We start from the raw sequence: 13,759 nt of genomic DNA, 5'->3' as shown, positions 1-13,759 counted from the left end.
CACCAAAGAGGGGGAGGGGCAACGGTGTTTCTGGCTGAGGGGACTGCATGAGCGTAGCCCTGGGGCAGGCCAGAAGCTTCTCTTTGGGCCAGTGGGAGCTGTTCCCGGGCTGGATCTCCTGGTGCCGGGTGAAGGTGGAGAGGAACAGGAACTGGCTCAAACGAGGTTTGTGTGGCCGGGACTAGATGTTTGGATGTCACCCTGTCTGTGGGGAGCCATGGAGGGGATTTGCTTGGTGGAGGGACGTGCCCTGAGCCCCATGAGGAAGGGGGACCGTGGGCTAAGAGTGAAGAGTGAAGGAGAGAGCCCCTTGCGGAGGCCAGGGCGGGTGTCCAGGTGGGAGGGGCTGTGGCCTGGGCCAGATGGGGACAGAGTTGGTGGAGCTGGGAGATGTTTCGGATGCAGCAAAAAAAAAAAAAACAAAAAAAAAAAACCAGGAATTGGTGACTTGGTGATGGGCTGGGGAGACTGGGAGCCTTCAAAGCCAGTTTGCAGACTGGGCATGTTGGCTCACGCCTGTAATCCCAGCACTTTGGGAGGCCAAGGCAGGCAGATCACTTGAGATCAGGAGTTCGAGATCAGCCTTGCCAACATGGTGAAACCCCGTCTCTACTAAAAATACAAAAATTTGCCGGGCATGGTGGGGCACACCTATAATCCCAGCTACTCGGGAGGCTGAGGCAGGAGAATCACTTGAACCCAGGAGGCGGAGGTTGCGGTGAGCCGAGATCAGGCCATTGCACTCCAGCCTGATAGAGTGAGATTCTGCCAAAAAAAAAAAAAAAAAAAAAAAGCCGGTTTGGGGTTAGACACACAGGAGTGACCAGGAAGAAGAGACCCTGGCCATGGGACTTGCCTGTTGGAAGCCTCTGGAAGATGCAGGCCTGTCCTCCCACCCAGACAAGAGCTGGGGTCCAACCTGGCTTGAGCGTCCTCCTAGGCACAAAGCTTGCTCCCTTTCCCCATCTGGGGGATCTGTGCCTGCATTTGGTCCAGAGCATGGGGGCCCAGAGCAGAGCACTCACGGGCAGCCGGGAAGAGCAGGCTGTTTTCCCCCAAGAAGCACTAACCTGGGAGCTCGTGAGTGGACAGACCCCCCAACCCAGGCCCCTGGCCAGTGCTCCAGGCCTGGTGCAGGCATCTCAGGCCTTTCTACTTTTCAACCCAAAGGGAGGGCACCCTGAAGAATCGCCAGGCTGAGGCTGCCTGTGCAGTGATGAGGTCACACCAGGTGGGGGCCTGGGAGGCCGGTCCCAGGAAGGCCAGCTTCAGAAAAAAACGGGGACCTTCCCACGGAGGTGCTGGCCTTGCCGTTGGACCATGAGGATGTTAATGTCACTTCCTCCGAGCGCTCTAGAGAAAACAAACCAGCTTAATCGTTTACACATGCTGCTCCGGGAAGCTGAGGGAGGGGTCGAGGCAGCCCTCCCTATAAAAGAGAAAATATTCAAACACTGCTGTCGCTATTGTAGCCCTAATTGCAGGGCTGTGTGGGCAGCTTCCTGGGCACCCATCCCACGGTATCATTTTTCCATGAGGACAAGGTACCCAAGGCCCTGCCCTGGGCTGGAGAACTTGCTGCCTTTGCCCATTTGGCCAAGTGAGCTTGAGTTTGGGAGAGGGCATTGCGTGTCTCTGCTTTTATTTTTTTTTATGTGAAATAAAAGAACTTGAGAGAGAAAGGGAGGGGGAAGGAGAGAGAGAGATTGAAGGAAAGACAGTCAGCTCTTGCAAAAACCCAAACCAGAGAAATAAAGACTAGAGTTTCTGGTCCTGTGACCCTGGACAAGGCACTTCTCTGGGACTTGGTTTCCTTGTCTGTAAAATGGGGATAATTACAGAACCCACTGCATAGGGTTGTTGGCACAAAGTTCCCGCCCATAAATGGGTGCCTCAGTGTTTACGGTGGAGGAGCACAGGGTGAAGGATGGAGTTTGAGAAAATATACGTACTCCCCTTCCTGGGGTGAAATGGCACTTTCTCTGTCCAGAGACCCGGCATACCCGGTCCAGAGGCTCTTCCCCCGTTCCTTTGATGCCCACTCGCCTTAGGAGCCCCAGTTGGGGACCCAAATCAACTTGGTACCTCCGGCTCCTGCACCTTTGCTTCTCGCCCCTGGGGGGCGCCGTGGGGCCGCTGCAGGGCCCTGGACTGGGTTCCCGCGATGTGGCCGCACACACCCCATCCTCTCCGCTCTCCTGGGAGATCTCCAGAGCTGGCAACGGGCTCCTGACCCAGCCTCCTCTGGAAAGACAAAGAAACAAGCAAATCCCAAACCACCAGCAGGGGTTACAGCGTTTACAGAAGCGTTAGGAAACAGGAACCAACAGCCGTGAAGATATTCACATGCTTTCACCCAGCAAACCCATCTCTAAGCTCTACTTTGAAAAATAATCAAAATCTCAAAATCAGGGGGCGGGGGAAGCAATGTGCACATCAGTGTTTATCACATATTTTATATGTGCAATGTAAAAAATCTGGAAAGACACCAGCCAAAATGTGAGTAGCTTAAATTTTTTTTGAGACTGAGTCTCACTCTGTCACCCAGGCTGGAGTGTGGCACAACCTCGGCTCACTGCAACCTCCGCCTCCCTGGTTCAATTGGTTCTACTGCCACAGGCTCTCGAGTAGCTGGGACTACAGGCCTGCGCCACTATACCCAACTAACTTTTTGTATTTTTAGTAGAGACAGGGTTTCACCATGTTGGCCAGGCTCGTCTCAAACTCCTGACCTCAGGCAATCCACCTGCCTGGGCCTCCCAAAGTGCTGGGATTATAGGGGTGAGCCGCTCCGCCAGGCCAATTAGCTTAAATTTTATGGTGACTCACAATCCACGAGTCTCCATATTTTTTAAATAACTGTATAGAAAAAACAATCTTTAAAAAGAAAGCAGGCCAATGTAACAGCCTCGAGTACATAATAAGGTCTTCAAAGGTTAAAAAAAAATGTGCTTTTGGCTGGGACTGGTGGCTCACACCTGTAATCCCAACACTTTGGGAGGCCGAGGCGGGCGGATAATGAGGTCAGGATTTTGAGACCAGCCTGGCCAGCATGGTGAAACCTCGTCTCTACTAAAAATACAAAAATTAGCCGGGCGTGGTGGCGCACACCTGTAGTCCCAGCTACTCAGGAGGCTGAGGCAGGAGAATTGCTTGAATCCGGGAGGCGGAGGTTGCAGTGAACTGAGATCATGCCACTGTACTCCAGCCTGGGTGACAGAGTGAGACTCCGTCTCAAAAAAAAAAAAAAGTGCTTTCTTCCCTGTGTTTTGTGTCCCCCTGGTGCCTCACACAGAGCTAGATGTGTCCTCCGGATACTTGCTGGTCAGTGGAGGTACTGGAAACAGTGTGTTTGAGAACATCTGTCTCCCAGGCTGGAGTGCAGTGGTGAGATCCTTGCTCACTATAACTTCAAACTCTTGGACTCAAGTGATTCTCCCGCTCTGGCCTCTCCAACTGCTGGGATTACAGGTGTGAGCCACTGCGTAATGGCTCTCCAAGAACTTCTTAATTCTTAGTTCACACCTTAGAAAAAGTGGGAATGGATTGAGCTTGGGATATAAGGCAGTCAGGAATGAGCACCTTGAAATCAGAAGGGGGACTCAAAAGAGAGATGGTGTGGTAGATACAATTCTAACATGGCCCTGCCAGCCGGGCGCAGTGGCACGCACCTGTAATCTCAGCACTTTGGGAGGCCGAGGTAGGCAGATCACCTGAGGTCAGGAGTTTGAGATCAGCCTGGCCAACATGGCATCTCTACTAAAAATACAAAAAATTAGCCAGGCGTGGTGGCGCACACCTGTAATCCCAGCTACTCGATAGGCTGAGGCAGAAGAATCGCTTGAACCCGGGAGGTGGAGGTTGCAGTGAGCCAAGATCACACCACTGAACTCCAGCCTGCACTGCAGAGCAAGACTCCATCTCAAAAAAAAAAAAAAAGATGGCCCTGTGATTCCCACCCCAGGTAGTCCCACCTTTGTGTAATCCCTTCTCCATGAGCAGAAACTGTGGCTTGTTTCTGACAAATAGAGTACGGCAAAGGTGAAAGGATTTTTCAGATGTAATTAAGGTCTCCAATCAGTTGACTTTGATGTAAGCAAAAGGAAGATTCTCCCTGATGGGCCTGACCTAATCAGGCGAGCCTTTTGAAAGATCCAGGTTGTCCCTGAAAGAAGAGATTCCAAGCAGACAGCCACTTTCCTGCTGAGCTGGAAGACACAAACAGCTATGCTGTGAAGTGCCTGCGGAAGGGGAGGCCGCTAGGAACTGAGGGCTTCAGTTTCAGAACAACAAGGAGCCCAATTCTGCCTACAATTCAAACAAGCTTGGAAGAAGACACTGAGCTTCAAGTGAGACTCAGCCTGGATGACACCTCGATTGCAGCCCTGGGAGGTCCTGAGCACAGCACCAAGCTGAGCCTTGCCCAGACTCCTGACCTACAGAAACTGTAGGATCGTACGTGTGTATAGTTTTAAACTGGCAACTTGTTACACAGCCATAGAAAACTAACACAGGTGGGAATGAAGCTTGAAAGTTTACCTTGGCTGGGTGCGGTAGCTCACACCTGTAATCCCAGCACTTTGGGAGGCCGAGACGGGAGTATCACCTGAGGGTCAAGAGTTGGAGACCAGCCTGGCCAATAAGGTGAAACCCCGTCTCTACTAAAAATACAAAAATTGGACAGGCGTGGTGGTGCACACCTGTAATCCCAGCTTCTCCAGAGGCTGAGACAGGAGAATTTCTTGAACCTGGGGGGCAGAGATTATAGTGAGCCAAGATTGCCCCATTGCATTCTTGCCTGGGCGACAGAGCAAGACTCTGTCTCCCCCCCGCAAAAAAAAAAGAAAGAAAGAAAAGAAAGTTCACCTTGAGCTTGGCCTCCCTTGGCCCACAGGACACCCAGGGAACCTGCAGACCTGCCACAGAGCAGACTGGATGGTAGGCCCCTGCTCTAATTACCTGCCAGTCCACAGTAACAGCCTCTTGTCTTATTTAGCTCCTTCCTGGCCATTCTGCACAGTCAACAGGCCAGTTGTCTAAAACACAGCCTTGATCATGTCTCTTCCCTGCCTAGAGCCTCCCTTGGCTCCCCAGGGCCCTTGCAGCAAAGATCAATCACCCAGGCCAGGTGTCTACAGTGCCACCATCCAACCTTAACCCCGCCTTGTCCCTACCCAGATTTTTTTTTTTTTTTTTTTTGAGACAGAGTTTCGCTCTTGTTGCCCAGGCTGGAGTGCAATGGCACAATCTTGGCTCACTGCAATCGCCACCTCCCAAGTTCAAGCGATTCTCCTGCCTCAGCCTCCTGAGTAGCTGGGACTACAGGCACCTGCCACCACGCCTGATTCATTTTGTATTTTTAGTAGGGACAAGGTTTTACCATGTTGGCCAGGCTGGTCACAAACTCCTGGCCTCAGGTGATCCGCCCGCCTCAGCCTCCCAAAGTGCTGGGATTACAGGCGTGAGCTGCTGCACCTGGCCAGATTCTTCAGACAATCCTAACAATTTGGTCCCCTCTTTCCACTGTATCCCTCCTCCCTGTCCCCCTGTAGCAACAGCTTCCCATCTAACCCATTTGCCAGCAAAAATCCACTCCAATGAGGTTACAATGTAGTGTCACCTTTTAAATTTATTTTTATGTATTATTATTATTATTTTGAGACGTGGCCTCACTCTGTCACCCAGGCTGAAGTGCAGTGGCATGATCTGGGCTCACTGCAACCTCCGCCTCTTGCCTCAGCCTCCCAAGTACCTGGGACTACAGGCATGCGCCACCACACCCAGCTAATTTTTGTATTTATTTTTTGAGACGGGGTTTCACCATGTTGCCCAGTCTGGTTTCGAACTCCAGTCTCAAATGATCCACCCACCTGGGCCTCCCAAAGTGCTGGGATTACAGGCGTGAGCCACTGCGCCTGGCCAAGTTCAATTCTGGACAGTCAGCAAACATAATAAAAAATATATATAACTCCGTGTTATAATTTTATATTTGGAAAATGGAAAAAAAGCCCTCGTTTCATAATTCAAACTTCTAAAAGTGAAGCTACTCAAAGTCTTCTTGGCTGGTGTAGATACTGAGGGGGCAGCCACCGTCACCTGGGTGGCCTCAAACCTGCATCTCCAGGGACCATCACAATAACATCATCAAAAGGGGCTTAGAGGTGGAGAAACACTGCCTACCTCCCAGGCTCACTCTCTCTTTTAGACATATATATATATATCTATCCACATATATCCATATTACATTATATATGTTTAACATGCATAGTAAAATAATCTGGAAAGTCATAAACCATAATGTGACCAGTGACTTTTTTCAGGGAGGTGGGATTCTGGGTGGTCCCTATTCTTTATATATATGCTTGTAAATTTCTCTACTTGGGTGCTAAAAATTGACAACACTCTAAAAAATCCCGTCCAAATTGGAACCATCTTTTTGGAGGACAATATGTACTACACGTCTTACAAACAGACATGCCTTTTTGACCCAGCAGTTTTACTTCTAGAAACGTATTTTAGGAGGGGCACAGTGGCTCACGCCTGTAATCCCAGCACTTTGGGAGGCTGAGGCACTAGGATCGCTTGTGTCCAGGAGTTTGAGACCAGCCTGGGCAACATAGCGAGACCTTGTCTCTACAAAAAAGTCAAAAAATTGGCCAAGTGTGATGGTGCATGCCTGTGGTCCCAGCTATTTGGGAGGCTGAGGTGGAAGGATCACTTGAGCCCAGGAGGTCAAGGCTGCAGTGAGCTATGATTATGCCACTGCACTACAGCCTGGATGACAGAGCAAGACCCTGTCTTGGAAAGAAAGAAGAAAGAAAAGAAAAGAAAGGAAGGGAGGGAGGGAAAGAAGGAAAGAAAGAAAAGAAAAGAGAGATGGGGAGGGAGGGAGGGAAGGGAGGAAGGAAAGAAAAGGAAGGAAGGAAGGGAGAGAAAGAAACATACTTTAACGAAATGGCTGTGAGGTAGGAGGTGGGACTCAACTCTGGAGGTGGGGCTCAGACACCGGACCAGTTGAGGACTAGCCAAAACAGGGACGAGGGCAGAAGCAGCTTTCCATACCACAGGTCACCAGTGTGCCATGTCAGTTTACTATCCCCATGGCAACACCCGGGAGTTACCCCCCATTTCCATGGCAATGACCCAACAACCCAAAAGTGACTACCCCTTCCCTAGAAATTTCTGCATAAACTTCCCCTTAATCTACATTAATTAAAATATAATTAAAAGTAGGTATAAATATGTCCGCAAAACTGCCCTAAGCTGCCCCTCTCTACCCGTGGGGGTAGCCCTGTTCTGCAGGAGCAGTCACGGAGCTGTGACACCGTTGCTTCAATAAAGCTGTTTTCTTCTGCTCTACCATGGCTTGCCCTTGAATTATTTACTGGGCAAAGCCAAGAACCATCACGGGCTAAGCCCTGCTTTGAGGCTCGCCTGTCCTGCATCCGCTGTGCACAGAGATTGATGTACGAAGACGCCCATTGAAAGCATGGCGTGTGCTCATGCACCCTGATGAATCAATTATCCAACAACGAGGGCTGATTAAATAAATGATGAGGGTCTCCAGGATGATGACGTACCGTGCAAGGGCACTGTCACAGTTCATGCTACTGACCACCGAGACCCCTAGGAGTACATGCAGATGTATGATCAAAGGAAATTCTCAAGCGATGATAAAAAAAAGCAAGTCTTAGGTGTCTCTTCAAGGCTGTGAGCCCCGAGCACAGACAGCACTCACCGCTGTGACACACTGGCGTCTCCCCAATGCTGAGAAACCCTCTGTAAATATCTTTTGCTGTGGAATTCCATCCTGAATATAAACAACCCTCTAGTCTTCAATTTGGTCCGGTGGGGGAAAAAACAACCTGAGCCTCCCTGTGGCCCTCTGCTTATGTCCACACACACGTGCATGTACACACTCATCATTCACATCCGTTTCTTCACTTAACATGTCTTCCCCAGGAGCCGGGGACACAGGCACGGCAGAGAACGGCACAGACCGAAATCCCGGTGCCCCTCAAGTGCACATCCTAGGGGGACATGGGCAATGAGATAAAGACACAGAAGGTAAAGGGGGTCTGCACACCGACGACCTCGAGGTACCTTGCTGGCCTCTTGAGAACTTGGCCTTCGTCCAAGCAGGATCAAAGCCACCTGAGGGCTTTGCACACAGGGGTGATGGGGGCCTCTGACTCTGGGTGGGGAGTGACCGTAAGGGCCCAGGGTAGACTCAGGGATCCAGTCGGGAGGTACTGCAGTGACCCAGGGCCCCACTGCAAGGCGCTTGAACAGGAGTCCCAGAGCGCCCGGAGCCCGGCCTGGGTCAGCCTCCGCATGGTGATTCCTGGAGGGGTTGATGTTTCTCTTGTGAGCTCTTGTGAGCTTTCCTGTAGTTTCTAAACCTGTGACATTGACCATTACTTGCAAGTACATATAATTAACAAGTTCAGAAACTTAAACAAGCCTTTCTTTTGTTTTCGAGACAGAGTCTCGCTCTGTCACCCAGGCTGGAGTGCCGTGGTGCAATCTCGGCTCACTTCAACCTTCGCCTCCCGGGTTCAAGCGATTCTCCTGCCTCAGCCTCCTGAGTTGCTGGGATTATAGGCGCGCGCCACCACACCTGGCTAATCGTTGTTTTTGTTGTTGTTGTTGTTGTTTGTGGTTTTTTTGTTGTTGTTGTTTTGAGACGGAGTCTCAATCTGTCACCAGGCTGGAGTACAGTGGTGCGATCTTGGCTCATTGCAACCTCCGACTCCAAGGTTCAAGCGATTCCCCTGTCTCAGCCTCCCGAGTAGCTGGGATTACAGGCACCCGCCCACCACGCCCAGCTAATTTTTGTTATTTTTAGTAGAGATGAGGTTTCACCGTGTTTGCCAGGATGGTCTTGATCTCCAGACCTCGTGATCTGCCCGCCTTGGCCTCCTAAAGTGCTGGGATTACAGGTGTGAGCCACTGCACGCAACCTAATCTTTGTATTTTTAATAGAGATGGAGTTTTGCCATGTTGGCCAGGCTGGACTCGAACTCCTGGTCTCAAATGATCAGCCTGGCTGGGCCTCCCAAAGTGCTGGGATTGATTTACAGGAGTAAGCCACTGCACCCAGCCTAAAAACGTAAACAAGTTTTAATTCAAGCGATGCCTCTCCTGGGAAGCCTGCCTGGATTCTTACCAGCCCCAACAGATAATCCCCTCTTTGGACTGCCTTGAATTAGAAACAGTGCAACCTTCTAGCCTGGCCTGCCTGGAAACCTGTTCCCAACCGCAGCATCCTCCCAGGATACACACACAGAGGTCCAGGAATCCCCTCAATCCTGTGGACTCTGCCTCCCCAGGGGGTCCCCAGGTTCGGTCCCTGCCTCGCAGACCAGCATCCAAGGCGGTGAACAGCAGGCCCCTCTGTCCACTGTCATCATTGCCTGCCCTCATCCTCACCCTCAAGGTCCTCACGCACCAGGGAGGTTCTCAGAAGCCTTGAGACATTAGACTCATTAACCTGTTTGTCGAGGGAGCCCCAGGAGGTCCTTGGTGGGCCTGTCATGGGAGATGGGGGAGCCCAGGTGGGCAGGGCACAGCTGCCATCACCTGCCATGGGCTTCCTCCTAAGAAGGTGTGTGGGGTGGGAATGAAGGCTTCTGTAACATGAGATCTCACTGACATATCATGAAAAGAGGCCCCCAGATTGCTATCCTGTTCCCTGGGCCTTGGGTCTACATGAATTCCAACTGCTCACTCAGAGCTCGGGAGAAGATGCCCCAGACAGTGGGCCCCAACTAGGGCAGCTTCAGCTTCGCAGGCCTGGACCTTGGTCCCATTCACTGCCCCCAAGAGGAAAGAGTCCTTGCCTGCCTCCCTGAATCGAGGCTCTGGGCCCCCCAGGCTTCTGCTCAGTGCCCTCTGCCCCCTAGACCACAGACAGCCGAGGCCCACCCTTCCCAGTGCCCCCAACTCCAGGGTCAGGAAGGAGGAGACAGCCCCCAGGGGTTGAGCTAAATCTGGGGGGAGTTGGGAGGAAGATGGGCTGCAGGCATGGGGGGCCGCAGGCGTGGGGGGCCGCAGGCGTGGGGATGAGGTCAGGAAGAACCCCGCCAGTGCCTGAGGTCATCTTGCACTCGGTACCAATTCCCGCTCTGCCTCTGGTCAGTTCAGAAGATGCGATCAACCATGAGGTGCTTTAGCCAGGCGTGGTGCACACGTCTGTGGTCCCAGCTACTCAGGAGGCTGAGGTGGGAGGATTGCCTGAGCCCAGGAATTCAAGGCTGCAGTGAGCTGCAATCGTGCCACTGCTTTCCAACTCGGATGATAGAGCCAGACTCCCCCCGCCCCCATCTGTTAGAAAAAGAAAAGGATGCGGCTGGGCGCGGTGGCTCACACCTGTAATCCCAGCACTTTGGGAGGCCGAGGCGGGCGGATCACCAGGTCAGGAGTTCGAGACCAGCCTGGCCAACATGGTGAAACCCCGTCTCTACTAAAAATACAAAAATTAGCCTGGTGTGGTGGCGCATGCCTGTAATCCCAGCTACTCGGCAGGCTGAGGCAGGAGAATCGCTTGAACCCGGGAGGCGGAGGCTGCAGTGAGCCGAGATCATGCCACTGCACTCTAGCCTGGGCTAGAGCAAGACTGTTGTCTCAGAAAAGAAAAAAGAAAACCATGAGATGCCCTCCCTGCCTTGCTGGCCTACTGTGCTCCACTGCCGCCCGGGAGATGGGCCCTGGCCCCCTAGGGCCCTGGCTGTGGAGCCAGGAGACCTCTTCCTGGCCCTCCCCATCCCCGAGGGTTGGGTCTGATCTTGGGTGGGAGCAGCACAGGCCTCCAGGGCCTCCTTCTCTCCCTTAAAAAATTCAATGGGCTCCTCATAGCAGCCCAGACACCATCGTGGGTACTGCCCCTCTCTTCTCTCCCCCGCACCTGGGTCCTCCAGCTCCTGGGCGAGTAGCCAGGGGACTGTCCAAGCCACTGGGGAAGCAAGAGCCATGCCACTGCCCACTGTGTCCACTGCCTGGCTGTCCACACCCCCTGCCCTCCCACAGCAGAGCCAGAGGTCCCCTTAGGAAACAAAGCCAGCCATGCCAAGCCCATCCCGGCGTGACCCACAGCCCCAGACTCCCTGATAAGGGCCAGAGGCTCGTGACCCCACACTGCTGATCCCTTTAGCCCCTCCCACACCTACACCTCCTTTCTATGCCCATCTGTCTCCCACCCCCACCTCCCTTCCATACCCACCACTCCCCCACACCCACCCCCAACCCAGCCCAACCCAAGCCTCCCTTCCATACGCACCACTCCCACAACACCCTCACCCACCCCACCCCACCCTGTCTTCCTTTCATACCCCAATCCTCCCACACACACACCCCCAACACCCACCCCACCCCACCCCTCCCTTCCATGTCCCAATCTTCCCCCACCCCCACCCGCACCCCTGCCCCTCCCTTCCATACCCACCCCTCCCCCACACTCATCCCCAACACCCACCCCACCCCTACCCCTCCCTTCCATATCCACCCCTTCTCCACACCCCCCACGCCTCCCTTTCATACCCCATCCCTCCCCCATCCCCACTCCCTCCCCCTACCCCCACGCCCCTCCGTACATCTCCCCTCCACACCATCAACCCTCACACTTCCCCTCCCCAACTTTCCCCACCGCCCTCCACTTCCCAAGCTCAAGGTGGAGGGGTCTGGGGAGAGCTGCTGAGCTCTTCTCTTTGCTCCTTGCTTTCTTGGCTTGGACGGTCCCCTTAAAACCGCTCTTTCACCCCCCACCGCAGGTGAGTTGCCCCCTCCCCAGGCAGCCGCTCCCCAGCAGAGGTTAAAAGGCCCCATCTGCCTCCATCAGGGCGCTGAGCCTTGGGGTCATCACGGGCGCCGTCCTGCGGAGCCCGCCCACCCCAGGCTGGAGCTGCATGCATGGGGACGGGGGGCAGGATGAGGTTGCCACCCCAGCATCGGGCACCACCCCACCCTGAGGAGGCACTCACAAGCCGACATAACAGGGGCGGTGCCGGGCAGGGGACCTCATGGGCTTGTGGTCTCTGCGGCTCCAGTGTGGTGGGGGCCGCCTCCTTCACCCACGCCCCAGGTTCACAGTATTGCCATGGGCATCCGATGCCCCTGCTCACCTGGGTCCGGTGGGTTCCCAGCAGGTTATTTTGCCCACAGAGCCCCTCTTTCCCCAGGAAGGAAAATATAAATATAAAAACGCACGCTGCTGTGGCCAGGCACGGTGGCTCACTCCTGTAATCCCAGCACTTTGGGAGGCTGAGGCAGGCAGATCACTTGAGGTCAGGAGCTCGAGACCAGCCTGGCCAACATGGTGAAACCCTGTCTCTACTAAAAATACAAAAATTAGCCGGGTGTGGTGGCGCATGCCTGTATGTAATCCCAGCTACTCGGGAGGCGGAGACAGGAGAATCGTTTGAACCTGGGAAGGAGAGGTTGCAGTGAGCCGAGATGGCACCACTGCACTCCAGCCTGGGTGACAGAGTGAGACTCCATCTCAAACAACAACAACAACAACAAGAATGCACGCTGGGTTCGCCTCCTGGATGGCCCCTGCCCTGGGATCTGTCCTCCCTCTGGCCTTACACTGTCTGAGCCCAGGGACAGCGGGCAAGTCACCTCTCCCCTGTGAGGAGACACCCCCCCACAAGCCTCCTTCCTGTGAACCTTGCCTCTCTCATCTAAAAACCCTCACCTTCCTCATCTAGAAAGCGGAAATCCCTCCTGCCTCGGATTGTTTTGGGGATTTTTTTTTTTTTTTTTTTGAGACAGTTTCCCTCTGTTGCCCGGGCTGGAGTGCAGTGGTGGGATCTCGGCTCACTGCAGCCTCAACTTCCCAGGCTCAAGCGATCCTCCTGCCTCAGCCTCCCGAGTAGCTGGGACCATAGGCAGGCACCATTACACCCGGCTAATTCTTTTTTTTTTTTTTTTTGGTAGAAAAGGGATCTAGCTCTGTTGCCCAGGCTAGTCTCAAACCCCTGGGCTCAGATCTTCCAACTTCGGCCTCCCAAAGTGCTTGAATTACAGACATATGTTGGAAAAAAATCCAACTAGTATGCCCAGCCCAACGCTTAGCAAGCAGTAGGTGCTCAATACTGGATCGCGCCCTTCCCGTTTCTCTCCCGAGAGCCGCCGCGGCCCAAAAACAGAGGCGTCCCCTTACCACCAGGGGGCAGTGTTTCCCCTCTCAGCTCCGAACGGGACCCGGGGCCTCACGGCGCTTTCTGGCGGGGCCTGGGGTCCCTGCGCTGCTGGAGAACCCCCGGCACGGCAGGTCCCATCCGTTAGAGGGGCTCCGGCCTCGGGGTGCTGGGAGGGGGCGTTCAGGGAAAGTGAGGCCGTGCAGCACAGGGGCTCCGCCCAGGGACTTTGGCAGCCCCGACTTTCAGACCCGGCCCTGCACTTCCGGGCGCTGGCCTCCTGGAGTCTCCGTGTCCTAGTTGACGGAGCTGATAATGGCAGCCCGCGGGCAGGGCAGCCCCGCAGGGAGGGGTGACCTGGCCGGGGCAGGATTTGGGTGCTCCTGGCTCCCCTCGCCAGATGCCACCTTACCCGCCCCAACGGGAGGCAGGAGGCTGCTGCTTGCTGTGTGATTAACACCCAGCCAGGGCGCGTTGGTGTCTGCGCCAGAGATCTTGTCCCGCCAAACTGGCTGTAGACAGTCACCGGCAAGAACGCCCAGCGCGCTGGAGCATCAGGCCAGCTTGGGCAGCAGGGAACACCAGGAACGCGCAACCCAAGACGAGGTGCTGGGCCCAGC

Source organism: Pan paniscus, chromosome 11, assembly GCF_029289425.2.
Source record: "Pan paniscus chromosome 11, NHGRI_mPanPan1-v2.0_pri, whole genome shotgun sequence".
Taxonomy (NCBI): Eukaryota; Metazoa; Chordata; class Mammalia; order Primates; family Hominidae; genus Pan; species Pan paniscus.
This window is presented reverse-complemented; position numbering follows the sequence as displayed.